The sequence below is a fragment of the Giraffa tippelskirchi genome, chromosome 1 (assembly GCF_054371585.1).
Source record: "Giraffa tippelskirchi isolate mGirTip1 chromosome 1, T2T-mGirTip1v1.2.pri, whole genome shotgun sequence".
NCBI classification, from domain to species: Eukaryota; Metazoa; Chordata; class Mammalia; order Artiodactyla; family Giraffidae; genus Giraffa; species Giraffa tippelskirchi.
In genome coordinates this window covers 193,850,150-193,865,781 of record NC_137275.1, presented here as the reverse complement: position 1 = coordinate 193,865,781, position 15,632 = coordinate 193,850,150, and the positions used below count along the sequence as shown (strand labels likewise).

At 41.2% G+C, this 15,632-nt stretch overlaps 1 long non-coding RNA gene and 1 pseudogene across 1 annotated transcript; one reads left to right on the top strand and one right to left on the bottom strand.

Annotated features, from left to right (window-relative positions):
• The first annotated feature begins 7,649 nt into the window (after positions 1-7,649).
• LOC145518059 (phosphoserine aminotransferase-like) lies at positions 7,650-8,368 on the top strand (annotated as a pseudogene).
• Positions 8,369-10,976: 2,608 nt separating this feature from the next.
• Positions 10,977-15,540, bottom strand: LOC145518066 (uncharacterized). The gene is made up of 2 exons (XR_014062574.1): positions 13,227-15,540; positions 10,977-11,943 (listed from the first exon to the last, which is right to left on the bottom strand). It is a non-coding gene; the product is annotated as an uncharacterized LOC145518066 (long non-coding RNA).
• Positions 15,541-15,632: the final 92 nt, after the last annotated feature.

Genomic DNA, 15,632 nt, shown 5'->3' with positions numbered 1-15,632 from the left:
TAGACTTAAAACTGTCAGCTTGGTAGTGTCTATTAGTTAAACTTTGTAAAATATATATATATTCTTGTTTTTCCATTGTATGCAAATTGAAAGAAAAAGATGTACCATTTCTCTGTTGTATGTTGGATTATGTAGGAAATGTTTGTGAACAATTCAAAAAAAAGATGAAAAAAATTCCTGTGGATGTTTTGTGTAGTATCTCTTGGCATTTGTATTAATAGTTAAAAGTTCACTTCCAAATAAAACTCCCATAATGCTAGATTTGATGTGTGCCCAATTTTGAACAAGGGTTGATTGACACCTGTAAAATTTGTTTAAACGTTCCTCTTGTAAGGAAATACAATAATCTTAAATTATGTATTTTTTGTGTGAAGTGTTTTTCTAGCATTTGTAAATCAGATTTCATGGGGGTGGTAAATTGAAAACTTCCAGCAGAAGGGCTCTTAATTTTAAAGAGTTGAGCATAGAGCTGAGACATACCAATTTTACAAGTCTTCCTGTTCTCATATTACCTGTGATATACTTGCAGATTCTTAGGTTTCTATCTTTTAAAATAGCTGGTTTGTAAGGAGATTTTTTTTTTTCCCCCTGGTTCTTGGCTCATAAATCTTTCAAGTGCTACCGGCTAGACAAGAAAGCCTGTGAACAGTGCAGCGATGATGTGGGAAAGCATGAATGCAATCCTAAGTTTAGAAAAGACGTATATGATAGGCTGAAGTGAGCAAAATTTTCTGAAATATGTGAATAGTACATGGGAAGGTGTTTAATATTTTAGTGATAGCCCTCTTAGTTCAAGGAGGGGCGGGGGATGAGTGTTCTCTTGGTAAGTGACAGTGGTATCACAACATTACTTAATGCTACCTGTGATGAGGTTTCCTCAAAGATGAAATTAGTCTGAATTGCCTCCTGGGTGTTGGTTAGCTTTCTGCTTCTGTATTCTAAGTGTGAGTAAGCTTGGGTTGCTGAGGGTAGTGTAACCTATTCATGTTGAAATGAGCTCTTCCTCTGGAAAAAAGTTATCAGTAATATTTTAGTCATATTGTTATTCCTATTGGAGGAAAGTATCCCTGGAGAGAATACAGACTTTCAGACAACTACCTACTATTCAAATGTTTATAGTTTGCATAATGAGTCTGCACAGTGCTTTAAATTTTGTTGAATGAACCAGCAGTTAGTCTTAAGTAACTACTGGAATACACAGAATTTTTTAGGAAAATCAAGTTTTTCTCTTAACCCTATCAATGATTGTCTAAAAATGTAAAATACCCTACATTGTTGGTGCTCTGAATGGAATTACTGTTCCACGTAAAAGATTCAGTCTTGATGGGTTGAGTGTAAATTAAAGTAGCCTTAAATGCTATATTTTATTTATCAAGGTTTGCCCATTGTTGGCAAATTTGAAATGAAACTGACCCAACTTTTTTTTTTCTGGCTGTGCCATGCTCTAGGCAGGATCCATAGTTCCCAAAAAGGGATCTGAACTCAACATCCCCTGCAGTGGAAGCCCAGAGTGTTAACCACTGGACTGCCAAGAAAGTCCCAGCCTAACTTGTTATGGAGGCACTGAACCCTTAGGAAGCAATACTGCAATATTTCTCAAACTGTTCTAGGACCACCATCAAAATAACAGTGCTTAAACATGGAAATTTTTGGATCACACTAGAGCTCTACTGAACCACCTGTTACATAGAGAGGTGCCAGGAATCGGCATAACAAGTTCCTCAAGTGAACCACAAGTTTACATATCTTTACTAATTTATCAAATATTTTAATTCCTGGGGTGTACATTGTAGCCACTGAAGAGGCAGTAGTTATCAAAGATATTTGGAGAGACCAATAATTACAACAGTAAACAGTGGAGCAAGAAGCTTCATAGTACTGTATTGTCTAAGGAACATCCGTGCATGCACATGTATGTATATTGCTTAAAACGTCAAACTAGGGAAATTACAGTGTGTTGAATGAAATTATGCCCTCTGATCCTCTTAGATTAAAAAAATGGGGCATGTGTACACAGATTAACATCGTTTATTCAAGCCAGACCTCAGTACTTCCAGTCATTTGACTTGTGAGAAATTGATGCCTGGAAAATTAAAGCCCAGGCATGTATATGTTTGTCTATATTTAGAATGGGGTGCTAATCTGAATCAAGGTGGTTGAATGTGCAAGTACACATTGGAAAATGTAAAATGCAAACATTTTGTGGGGTTGGGCTTACCTGTTTGCTAACTGAGCAGCATGCACTAGCAACAGTGTTGGGGTAAAGGGATGTACCAGCTACCCTATGACGTCAAACCTATTCTCCACCTCACTTTGCCAGAACCAGTAAGAATTTCCTAACCTCCCTCTCTATAGTTCTCCCTGCTATTTCTCCCTGCTCCCCTAAACTCAGGCCTATAACCCACGAACCTGTAATTAGGAATAAAGGTTTGGGCACCAAAACCGCACACTTTTCAAAACCTTAAACGGTTCTCCCTCCACCTTCCCCCTTTTTTTTTTCCTAGGCATCCAGACGAGCTCTTAGTTTTCCTGACTAGGGACTAAACCTGTACCCTTCAGCATTGGAAGCTCAGAATCCTAACCATTGGGCTGCCAGGGAATTCCCCCTTTTCCCCTTTGGATATCTTAATCCCTTTACTCCTTTTTACCCTGAAGTCTTGCTACCATAAAGACAGGCTTCATTGGAAAGGAAGGGCCACCTTGTTTACCTAGTAAGAAGAAAGGGTGTATATAGTAGGGAGGGAAAGTATATAATACCTGCTTATCAGACCAAAGGGGGATAACTGATTTTGATAGTAATGAGGCAGATTTGGAAGAGTAGAAAGTGCCGGCTAGGTCCCTCCAAGACCTCCCTAGGGTTCAGCCTAGGGAGAGTAGATGCCAAAATTAAGACACCAGAGAGACTGAGCCTCAGAGATCAGAGTTTGCTGACAAGGCCCTTTACTTTCATTATCAGAAAACCTAAACCTTTTGCAGTCAGACCTTGAAAAGTCTTGGAAAATCGGAGGTGAAGAGCTTTTAGTGAAAACAGCCTTAAAGGTCTGATCTTGAACTGAATAATTATCTACCTTGAATTAGATCATTTTAAACTGGAAGAGATCAACCTACTTTTACTTGGCAACTTTATGTGTTTCTTCTGAAGTCAATGGGAATTTAAACTTACAAGGAGGAGGGTATAAGGGAATTTGGGACCTCTAGAAATCTCGTAAAAGCAGAAAAGGTCAGGCTAATACTACCTTACCTACATATGTTCCAGGTGGAGGTGGCCCCAGTTGGGTTAGAGCCTTTATTTAGTAAGATCATGTGACCTTTTTAATCTAGATCATTTATTCATACCTGTGTTTCAAACTGGCACCAAATCTGTACACGGTTTGGACTTCAGAACTCTGTGGAATCAGACTGATACCACACCATGGCTTGACTGATTCTCTGCCTTGTCCTTGCTGCCCTCACTCCCTTTATCTAGAGAGCAATTCCCCAGCAAATCCCCGGCGCAAGAATCCCTGGGTTGGGCTCTGCTTCTAGGGACTTGATCTAAGACAGCTGAGCTGGAGCTAGAGCAAAACTTTGTTTCACTTAGACATCCTTGACATAGATTTTGATGCAGTAAGTCATAAGACTCTTTTGTTGACTATGATGGCTACTCCATTTCTTCTAAGGGATTCCTGCCCACAGTAGTAGATATAATGGTCATCTGAGTTAAATTCACCCATCCCAGTCGGTCTTAGTTCGCTGATTCCTAGAATGTCAATGTTCCCTCTTGCCATCTCCTGTTTGACCACTTCCAATTTGCCCTGATTCATGGACCTAACATTCCAGGTTCCTATGCAATATTGCTCTTTACAGCATTGAACCTTGCTTCTATCACCAGTCCCATCCACAAATGGGTGTTGTTTTTGCTTTGGCTCCATCCCTTCATTCTTTCTGGAGTTATTTCTCCACTGAAAAGACGCTTGCTCCTTGGAAGGGAAGTTATGATCAAACTAGACAGCATATTAAAAAGCAGAGACATTACTTTGCCAACAAAGGTCCATCTAGTCAAGGCTATGGTTTTTCTAGTAGTCATGTATGGATGTGAGAGTTGGACTATAAAGAAAGCTGAGCACCGAAGAATTGATGCTTTTGAACTGTGGTGTTGGAGAAGACTTGAGAGTCCCTTGGACTGCAAGGAGATCCAACCAGTCCATCCTAAAGGAAATCAGTCCTGGGTGCTCTTTGGAAGGACTGATGTTGAAGCTGAAACTCCAATACTTTGGCCACCTGATGCGGAGAGCTGACTCGTTTGAAAAGACCCCGATGCTGGGAAAGATTGAGGGCAGGAGGAGAAGGGGACGACAGAGGATGAGATGGATGGCATCACCAACACAATGGACATGGGTTTGGGTGGACTCTGGGAGTTGGTGATGGACAGGGAGGCCTGGTGTGCTGCGGTTCATGGGGTCGTAAAGAGACAGACACGACTGAGCGACTGAACTGAACTGAACTGAAGTCATGAGACATTGAATTATCTTCTGAAGAAGAAGTGAGAATTTGTTTTACTTAATGAGGAATAGCTGCATTCTATTAGGCAGGAGTATTTTTGAAGGTATATATATGGGAATAAAATTGTTTTTGATGCTGAACAACCATAGGGGTGAATTTTGTTAAATAATACAGCGTCAGTTTTTCTTTTCTAATAGAACCCAGGTTTCTTTTTAGACTTTTTCTCTCCCAGTTGTATATAGACTTCATGAAATAGAAATCTTGGTCATTTGAAATGCCTTATGACCCAAAAGTGTAGGCATTTGACCCAGGCTTGCCCAACAATACACTTTGTCCTGGGAATTTGTACCTTGAACAAAATAATGGAAACAAGGTAAAATTATCATATTTTTTCAGCAGCATCAGTAGAACCTTGGGTGGTTTCTGCTCTCAATATTCTAGAACTGCCTGACTTCTGTTTACATATCTTGTTCCCCAGGCTTCCCTTCCATCCCGAGAGATTTTTCACAACTTTCTCATTTTATTTTTTTATATTTATTTTTATTTGTTTATTTGGCTGCACAAGATCTTAGTTGCTGCACATAGGATCTTTAGTTGAGTCATGTGAACTCTTAGTTGTGGAATCTAGTTCCCTGACCAGTTATTGAACCCAAGCCCCTTGCATTGGGAGTGCAGAGTCTTAGCCACTGGATCACCAGGGAAGTCCCATTCGTGACTTTTTTAAAAATTAATTTTCCTTGAATTAATTAGCTAATCACTTGCTATTATATGCAGCCCATCAAATAGAGTTTTAAATTAATTTTTATTGAGACATAGTTGATGTACAATATTATATAAGTTGCAGGTGTACATAGATGTCCATCAGCAGACGAATGGATAAGAAAGGTGTGGTACATATACACAATGGACTATTACTCAGCCATTAAAAAGAATACATTTGAATCAATTCTAATGAGGTGGATGAAACTGGAGCCTATTATACAGAGTGAAGTCAGTCAGAAAGAAAAATACCAATACAGTATACTAACGCATATATATGGAATTTAGAAAGGTGGTAATGATAAGCCCACATGCGAGACAGCAAAAGAAACACAGATGTATAGAACAGTCTTTTGGACTCTGTGGGAGAGGGCGAGGGTGGGATGATTTGGGAGAATGGCACTGACACATGTACATTATCATATGTGAAAAGGATTGCCAGTCCAGGTTCAATACATGAGACAGGGTGCTCGGGGCTGGTGCACTGGGATGACCCAGAGGGATGGGATGGGGAGGGAGGTGGGAGGCGGGCTCAGGATGGGGAATGTATGTACACCCATGGCGGATCCACGTCAATGTATGGCAAAACCACTACAATATTGTAAAGTAATTAGCCTTCAATTAAAATAAATAAATTTATATTAAAAAAATAAAATTAAAAAAAGTTGCAGATGTACAACATAGTTACAATTTTTAGTTATAATCTATAGTTATTATAAAACATTTGCTATATTCCCTGTGTGTATAGTATATATCCCAGTACCCTATTTATTTTACACATAGTAGTTTGTACCTCTTAATCCACTACCCCAGTCTTGCCTCTCCCCCTTTCCCTCTTCCCACTCCTAACCACTGGTTTATGCTCTATGAGTCTACTTCTGTTTTATTATATTCACTAGTTTGTTGTATATTTTAGATTCCATGTGTTAGTGATATCACCCAGTATTTGTCTTTCTCTGTCTGGCTTATTCCACTAAGCGTAATTTTTCCAAGTCCATCCGTGTTGTTGCATTAAGGGGCTTTTCTTGTACAGGCAGCATTGCTAATTTCAGGTAGGAGAGCCACAAAGTATGGGTGAGAGCTTCCTGCTCCACCTCAGCTGCCACTGCTGCAACCAGTGTCACTTGGGCCTTCACAGCGATGCCATCTGGGGCATAAATCAGTCATTTTCTAGGAGAGTGCCAGGCCCTATCTCAAGGCTGCCACTGAACATACAGAGCAACTAGCAATGTGCCCCGAGTTTCTGGCTTTTTCTTTCACTTTCAGACTTTGATAAAATACCACACCTCGCAGGCAGTGGATCTGCCTTCCCTAATAGTCACTGAAGCTGGATGATGCAATCTGAAATGCAGGTGGAGTTAACTCCCAGCAGGGAAGTTCAGTTCAGTTCCGTCACTCAGTCATGTCCGACTCTTTGCAACCCCACGAACAGGCACGCCAGGTTTCCCTGTCCATCACCAACTCCCGAAGCCTACACAAACTCATGTCCATCGCGTTGGTGATGCTATCTAACCATCTCATCCTCTGTCGTCCCCTTCTCCTGCCTTCAATCTTTCCCAGCATCAGGGTCTTTTCAAATGAGTCAGTTCTTCATATTGGGTGGCCAAAGTATTGGAGTTTCAGCTTCAGCATCAGTCCTTCCAATGAATATTCAGGACTGATTTCCTTTAGGATGGACTGGTTGGATCTCCTTGCAGTCCAAGGGACTCTCAAGAGTCTTCTCCAACACCACAGTTCAAAAGCATCAATTTTTCTGTGCTCAGCTTTCTTTACAGTCCAACTCTCACATGCCCAGCAAGGAAACCTCTGACCAAAAGGAAATAGGAAAGAGATGCTCACTGCCCACTGACAGGTCCTCTCTGGCCAACTCCACCCATGCCACTACCTAAAGACACCTGGAGGTAGGTGGTCAATGTCAGCTCAGGCCACCAAGCTACTGAGCTCTGTGTTGTTAGAGATATAGAAAGAATTATTAGGCCACGAAGGAGCTGGCATTCATGTTCTTGAAATGAGCTACAGACTATCAGCTTTAGCTAAGATTATTAATAACATATAGAATCTTGTGCAGAAATTGTTAGCCATTCCAGACAATGATTTTTGTGCAAAGAGGAGGGTTGGCTGAGTTAGTTCCATGCTGTCCCCTTAAACCTGATTGACCTGAAAGTAGGAAGGTGTGCCAGCCATGTGATGACAAGAGCTTGGTCAGCTCTGGCCCCAGAAGCCTTGAAGTTTGGGAACTGTGAATGTCATCCATTCTAAACTTAAAAGTTACAGGAAAATTCTGAATCCAAGCCCTTGGAACTTCAATCAGGTCACCTCCTGCATGTATTACTGCACAAACGAGACCAGGCCCAGAGCAGAATTTTGCTTTGTTCCTGATGTCAAGGGAGCAGTGGCTGCTTTTTGACATGTCCTCAAATTTCCCATATAAACCAGTTTGATGTTTAAAACTTTGGTGTGATTTTTGATGGTGCCCAGAAGAATGCTGGCTCTGTAGGGGTCACAGTGGTGATATTTCAAGATATCCTGCTAGGGTTTGACCTCAGAGAGTGCCCTTCCATTGTGGAATACAAAGTGCAGACCGGAAACACCACTTTATTCAACACAGCTCCCTACTTTGCTTCTACAGCATCAGCTTGGTCTTGGAGTAGATCAAGAATAACAGTGGCAAAAGAAAAAGAATAACAGTGGCAAAGGACTTCCCTAGTGATCCAGTGGTTAAGACACCATGTTTCCACTACAGGGGTGCGGGTTTGATCTCTGGTCAAGGAAGTCACCCCCTCCAAAAAAAAAAAAAGAATAACAGCGGTGAAGCAGCCATGAAGCTTAGTTCCTTCAAATCTCAAATGATTTATCATATTATTGAAAATTCTTAAGGATTCTATGTAAATCTAGTGAAACCCAGAATAGAAGCCAGACGAATATTTCATTCTGCATTGGCAATGCCAATGGAGATGCTGCTTTAGAATAAAAGATTTCTTGATAAAGCTCTTGAATTCAATATAATCTCCTTGAAAGGGCATGGTCTGTGGGAGGTATCATGGCTTCTCTGAATAATGGTGGCAGGATAGAAGATGTTCAGAAGTTGGTAGCCTCCATGAAAAATTCTTTGGAGATATATCAGTGACAAACACATCCTAACCAATATGCACTCTGTCCTTGAATATTGTACAAAGTTTAAAGTAACTTGGGAATTGCTCCAAAAAGCCTTAACAAACATGGCATTTTTCTTGAATGGACATGTTTACTATGGCTTCCCATGTGGCTCCGTGGTAAAGAATCCGCCTGACAATGGAGAAGAGGAACGTTCTATCTCTGGGCCAGGAAGACATAGATTCTTCCTTTTCAAGGAACAAGAGCAAAACATCCACAGCTGGTGGGACTTGCATGCATCTCATCAGTTGTTTCGTGTCCAACTCCTTGCAACCTCATGGACCATAGCTCACCAGGCTCCTCTGTCTGAGGGATTTCCCAGGCCAAGAATACTGGAGTGGATTGGGTTGCCATTTCCTCCTCCAGGGGATCTTGCCGACCCAGGGATCAAACCCACATCTCCTGCATTGCAGGCAGATTCTTTATCACTGAGTTACCAGGGATTCCCCACTTGAACTTAAGTGTTTTACAAGCCTTCCTCTTGCTTTTCTAACAAACTAGTTTAGGTTGCCTTTGCTGCTACTTTTTCTAGCTAGATCTCAGTATTCAGACTTGATTGTGGACTTAATTATGCAAATTACAGTTAATTGTATCTTGAGGCACACAAACACACAGCGTGGGGGCTGGATGGTGTCCTCTAGGAGTGTGATTCTTGATCCTTTACAAAATGACAGCAGTGGGGTCTTCTGGGTTCCAAAGCTGTTAGTTCAGGGCAACACCAACGGCATGCTGAGTGTTCAGGAATTCCAGACTAAAGGGCAAGCTGGAGATTGTTCTCTGTACTGTTATTCTCATCAAGAGATTAAAGTGACATCCTACATGTTTATATAGCAAAGTCTGTTTTTATTAGAAAATAGTTTATATCCCTATGCATTTATATTTCTAATAATGTGGTTCTCGGTAATACGTTTAGAGATTTTTAGAATTTGTTAGAATCCTTGACTTCTTGCATTATATAGTATTCTCTCAGCAACGGTTGTGGTCCTCTCTTCTTCTACCCTCCCTCTCTTTTAAAAAAAGATTTAGAAGTTCTCAGGTTCACTTTTGTTTTCCTTTGAAAGAGTAGAAAAGAAGGTTGGTTGATTGGCTCTTTTTCAGTTAAGCCATTGAACTACAATTCTCTGTTACACTCTCTTATCCTTTGTTCACTTGAATGTTCTCTTTATAGTATTTGAACATAGGGATACTGTGAATTCTGGAAGATCTTTCCTGAAGAGTCTTTTCCCCTATTGTTTAGACACAGTCAGAAGTTTATGTTGAAAGGTAAAGAATATTAAAATCTTAAAACATCAAAAAAAGAGAGAAACAGAGAGAGAGAGAGAATTTCCTCTCCTTTCTCCCTTCACAAAATGCTCTGAGGTACAGTTTCTTCGAGTAGTTTGTCCAGTGTGGTGTAGACTGTGACAAAGTTGTGTCTCTTCCAGGCTCCCCACAAAGCAGTAGCCAGCACACATACCATGTCACTTCCTATTACTTGCCAAACCTCCTCTTTCCCTCTCCCTTGCTGTCAATGCCCTCAGACTACACCTCATAGATAAAATATTAGCACTTAATCCCTGCCTCAGGTTCTGTCACCATAGTATTCTTTTGTTATCTATTTATTTTTGCACTTTTTAAAAGCAGATTTTTTACATATGTTAGTGTTGTGAATCCCCTCTCTGCCCACACCTTTTTTTCCCCACTACTATCTAAGTGATCTACTACCAACTGGCACCAATTCTCCAAATCAAAGTAGGCACTGCAAACACAATTGTGTGATCCTTTACTAAAAAATACACCAGGCAATCTGTCTACTTCTGTTCCTCAGAGTTTCTCCCCAATATTTCAGTGTGTTTTCTTTCTGTTTGGTTAGTTTCTTCCAATTTTATTGAGATATAATTGACATGCAGCACTGTATAAGTTTAAGGTGTACAGCATAATTATTTGATTTACATACATCAATTTTATTGTGAAGTGATGATCATAAGAAGTTCAGTTGAACATCCATTACTTCATATAGGTGCAAAATTAAAGAAAGGAAATGTGTTTTTCTTACAATGAGAACTCTTAGGATTTACTCTGTTAACAGCTTTCATATATAACATCCAGCAATGTTAATTATATTTGGCACGTTGTACATTAAAATAGTACTTATAACTGGAAGTTCATAACTTCTGGCTGCCTTCATGCAATTTCTTCCCCCCACCCCACATATTTGAATATCAGTTCTGGAAACTTCTTTAGCTTGTCTTTGAGCAGTGCAACAACCCCTTTCTTGGTGATTTCCAGACTCCATTCCACTGACAGCTCAGCTCCAGCTTGTAGCAACCTTGAGCTAAAGGTGATTACCAGACCGATATTTTGTGTTATATCCTGAAATGAAGTGTGGTGAGTTCAAAATTGTTCAAAGAGATCACATGTGCAAAGCAGTGCATACACCAAGTCTGGATGGTGGTGAAGAGAATTTGGCAGGCAGGCAGGAACTGATCTCTAATCATTCAAATCACTTCGTCAATGACATTTAAGTCTTGTTTGTAATCTGCTAAAGGAACATCACTGGAACTCAGCAAACCTCTCAAGGACTGTCTAGCTTGTTCCAGAACTTTGTTGTGTAATCTGTACACACACAGCAAGGAAAGTAATTAGACTATCAGTTTACTGTAAAAGGATACAACACAGGAACAGCCAGATGCAAGAGATGGATAGGGCAAGGTATGTAGGAAGGGATGTAGAGTGCTCATGCTCTCCCATCATGTTACTTTCCCTGAATCTCACCAACCTGGAAGCTCTGAACTGAGTTGTTGTTTTGTTTATAATACTTACTTCTTCCTCCAAAGTAGGAAATATTAATATTTCACTAGCTAAAAGTAAACTATGGGTCAAAAAAATTCTAATTGGTTTTGAACAATAGTAAGAATGTTAATGATCTGTAATGGAAATGATATAGTTATCCTCAAGAGTTTTCATCAGAAGGAGTCCATTCTGTCCCTAATCCAAGCCTGCAGGTGGGATATTTTACATTCAATTATAATAGAATAGGAAGAGAAGAGCCTTCAATGTTACTAAGAAAACTAGGATAATTCCCTGATAGCTCAGTTGATAAAGAATCCTTCTGCAATGTAGGAGACCCTGGTTTGACTCCTGGGTCAGGAAGATCCATTGGAGAAGGGATAGGCTACCCACTCCAGTATTCTTGGGCTTCCCTTGTGGCTCAGCTGGTAAAGAATCTGCCTGCAATGCAGGAGACCTGGGTTCGATCCCTGGGTTGGGAAGACCCCTGGAGAAGGGAACGGCTACCCACTCCAGTATACTGGCCTGGAGAATTCCATGGACTGTATAGTCAATAGGGTCACAAAGAATCAGACACGACTGAGTGACTTCCACTTTCACTTTCACAATGCCCTGGAAGTTGAGAGTGAATTTTAAGAAAGTAGTCAATTTTAAGGGGCTTCCCAGATGGCGCCAGTGGTAAAAAAAACAAAACAAAACAAAACAAAACAAAAAAAACCCCACCAGCCAATGAAGGAAATGTAAGAGATGGGGGTTCTATCCCTGAGTCGGGAAGATCCCCTGGAGGAGGGAATGAAAAGCCATTTCAGTATTCTTGCCTGGAGAATCCCATGGACAGGGGAACCTGGCAGGCTACAGTCTATAGTGTTGAAGAGTTGGACAAGACTGAAGCGACTTAGCACTCATGCATGCAGTCAATTTTAAATGCTATATATGGATAAATCAAGGAAAAACTGAACAGGAAAATTACACAGTAGTGAACTATATCTCTTTTCTGTTAAGTCTTCTTGGGGCTTTAGTCTATTGATCACTTTGGGAGAGTGAGAAGAAATGAAAACAACAGATATCCTACCTTCACAAAATCCATTTTACTTCTTTGTTTTCCTCCCTCTGCATATATCAGAAACTACTCATATCTAGCCATTGTCCACTACTCCCATCTAGTCTATTGTCCATCCATTGCTCCAGCCAACTTTTGCAACTTATGCTCAAGAATGCATTTTAACTCATTTTCTTTAAGTATCTGTCATAATCTCATGATAGAAAATAGCAGATATAGCAATGATTGTTGCCAACGCTTGACTGACAGTTCTCCTGATAACTGGAATAATCAAACTTGATTACTGGTCAGGAGGGGGAAAAGTGACAGGGACACAACATCATTGATCATGCCTCCCTCTCTGATTTTCTCTTCAAAAGTCTATGCCTAAGGGGTAGAGCTTCTGGTAAAGGTTTTCAAAAGAAACATACTCACGTGGTATGTTTTCTTGGCCCTTTAGAGCCATCTTACAACAATAAAGCCACATACTAATGATAGAAAACGAGGAGCCTAGTTCCTTGCTGACATTCTCAAATAGCTGCACCAGCCCTGGAGTGTCTACTTCTGTAGTTCTTACTGTATGATAATAACAATCTCTTTTTCATTTAGTCACTGGAGTCTGGTTTTCTGTTGCTCGAAGTATAACTCTACCCAGACATTTGATTGTCCACTTTTCCCACTATATCATAAGATGTCAGATTGGATCTGCTACCTGTGTAAGCTAGGATGCTTTCATAGAAAATAACAGAAAACCAAACTCAAAATGGCTTTAACTATAAGGAAGCTTATTAACTCAGATAATTGGAGATCTAAAAGTAAGACAAATTTAAGAGTAGACATAATCTCATGATTCCAGTTCCATTTCTCTCTCTGCCATTCTTTCAACTTCCCCTCTATGTAGACTTCCTGTTCCAGTTACCATCAAAAATACTGTAGTGGGGGCTTCCCTGATGGCTCAGTGGTAAAGAATCCACCTGCCAATGCAGGAGACATGGGTTTGATCCCTGATGTAGGAAGATTCCACATGCTGCGGAGAAACTAAGCCTGCTCACCACAACTATTGACCCTGTGCTCTAGAGCACGAGTTCTGGCAACAAAAGAAGCCACTGCAATGAGAAGCCCTTGCACCTCAATTAGAGAGTAGTCCCCTGCTCGACACAACCAGAGAAAGCCTCACAAAACAACAAAGACCCAGCACAGCCAAAATTTAATTAATTATTTTTAAAAGAACTGTAGCAATTCAAGCCTCACATCCAAAATAACTATGTCCAGAAGAATTGTGAATCACTTCTCAAAGTTCTCCTGGAAAAGTTTTTCTGGAAGCAGCATTCAAACCTGTTCTTGCAACTCACTGAGGTGAACTGGGGAACATGCATGACCCTAATCCAATCTCTGGCAAGAGGGTAATATTACCCTTAGACCAGTCCAGACCTCTGGAGTTGAGGATTCTGTGCTATATCAACTGTGGATAAGAGAGGGATTTCTGAACATCAGAATTCTGTTGGGAAGAAATTCTGACAAAGGAAGGCAAGGATGTTGAGTAGGTAAAAAACTCACTTTTTGTATTCCCAGCATCTTGCAAACATATTTAAAAAAAAAAAAACCTCCACCTACACATGCAGTTTACACTTTATCTCAACAAGTTCCTTGAGAGAAGGAAGCGTGTTTTACTTGTTTATACTACTCCTATGTCTAACTCAATAGCCTGAACATAGTAGAATTCGAGTTGTTGATTTTTCTGTCAACAAGCCTCAGAAAATAGCCTAAATTATTTAACCTCTTCGATTCTTTTGTAGATTGCTAGAACTTCTTGCTAATCAGTCAACTTTTTTTTCTTTTGGCCACATGGCTTGCAGGATGTTTAGTTCCCCACCAGGGATTGAACCTGGGACAATGGCAGTGAAAGTGCCAACTCCTAACTACTAGACCACCAGGAAACTCTGTACTAATCAACTTCTTTGACTCCCAAGACTTAAAACTGCTCGGATAGTCAATAGGTCGACATTTACTCAATAACTGTGTTACTGTACTAGTTACTTTTTCAGGGAGAGCAAATCGTAGTGAAGTTCTTAAAGCTCCTTCTTCTCATCCATATGGAGTAACTAGAGGGATGAAGATGTTCTGCTTTTCTAGGGACACAGTTGTCAGACTTAAAGTTCCAAATCCTCCCCAAATTCAGTAACTGGAGATGACTACTGATGATTGTTGTTAATAGTTGATTTTCAAAGATGGGAATGTGTAATATGATCCATGGAAATATAAGTCTCTAAGGAGAAAAAAATATTTGCCTCCTTCCTAAAATTTCATCACTAGGCAAATTTGGGTCATTGACTTCTAAAATTCTTTCCTCATCCTACTAGAAAGTTTGTGTTTTGTTTTTTGTTGTTTTTAAAGTTTGGGGTTGTGAGGGGATACTTGTATCTTCTAATAATGTCTTCTCAGTTGATTAGAGCCACTGACATAGTCCCTACTTGACCAGGATAGTTGGGATTGCTAAGCTTGGTTCACAGAAAGTGCCTTTGACTTGGAGATCTCATCTCAGCCTAGACCACTGCTGTGATCAGGGACTAAGCACTGAACCACTCAGTTTCTCTTGCAAAAACGGGGATTACAGTTGCTGTTTTTGACATGGCCCAAGACCAACTGGGATTCAGTATTTCAGTATTTAAGCACAAATCCAGACACACAATTTAACAATTTAAACGGATGTTTCCTCATCCATTTCTCCAAACATTCCAACTAGTCCTAAATCTCCCAATGGGCCAGGTGTGCTTATTTGCTCAGTCATGTCCGACTCTTTGTAACCCAATGGACTGCAGCCCACCAGGCTCTTCTGTCCATGGGGATTCTCCAGGCAAGAATATTGGAGTGGGTTGCCATTTCCTTCTCCAGGGAATCTTCTCAACCCAGGGATCGAACCCAGGTCTCCCGCATTGCAGACGGATCCTTTACTGTCTGAGCCACCGAAGGGGCCAGGAATTCAGCAAAATGAAGAGGACTGCCTGGGGGATAGGGGTTGGGGGGAACCACCAACCTGTGTCGCAGTCTTGGGGTGGCTCGGTCCCCAGCACGATGACCCACGGCCATAAAGTTCCTCGAGTCCCAGGAACTTGGCTGCAGCGTGTCGCCAAGGGTGTCCTGCCCAGATTTTGCCCTCAGTAGACAGGAGAGGCGCGGGAGCCGAGTGAGAGCAACACAGTACACCGGTTGGAGTCGTTGAAACTCGGGCCACAGCGGTCTCGCAGGCCACAGGCCCGGGGGAGGGTGGGTGCACGGGCAAAACAGCTGAGCCCTCAGGTCTCAAGTTGGGCAACTCTCAGCAGGCGCGCGACCGACCCTTCGAGGCGGTTTCCGGACCTTCAGAACCGGAAGCGGGTCTCAGGCGCGCGCCCGGGCGCGAGTGGGCGGGGCCACCCTCCCGGAAGTGCCT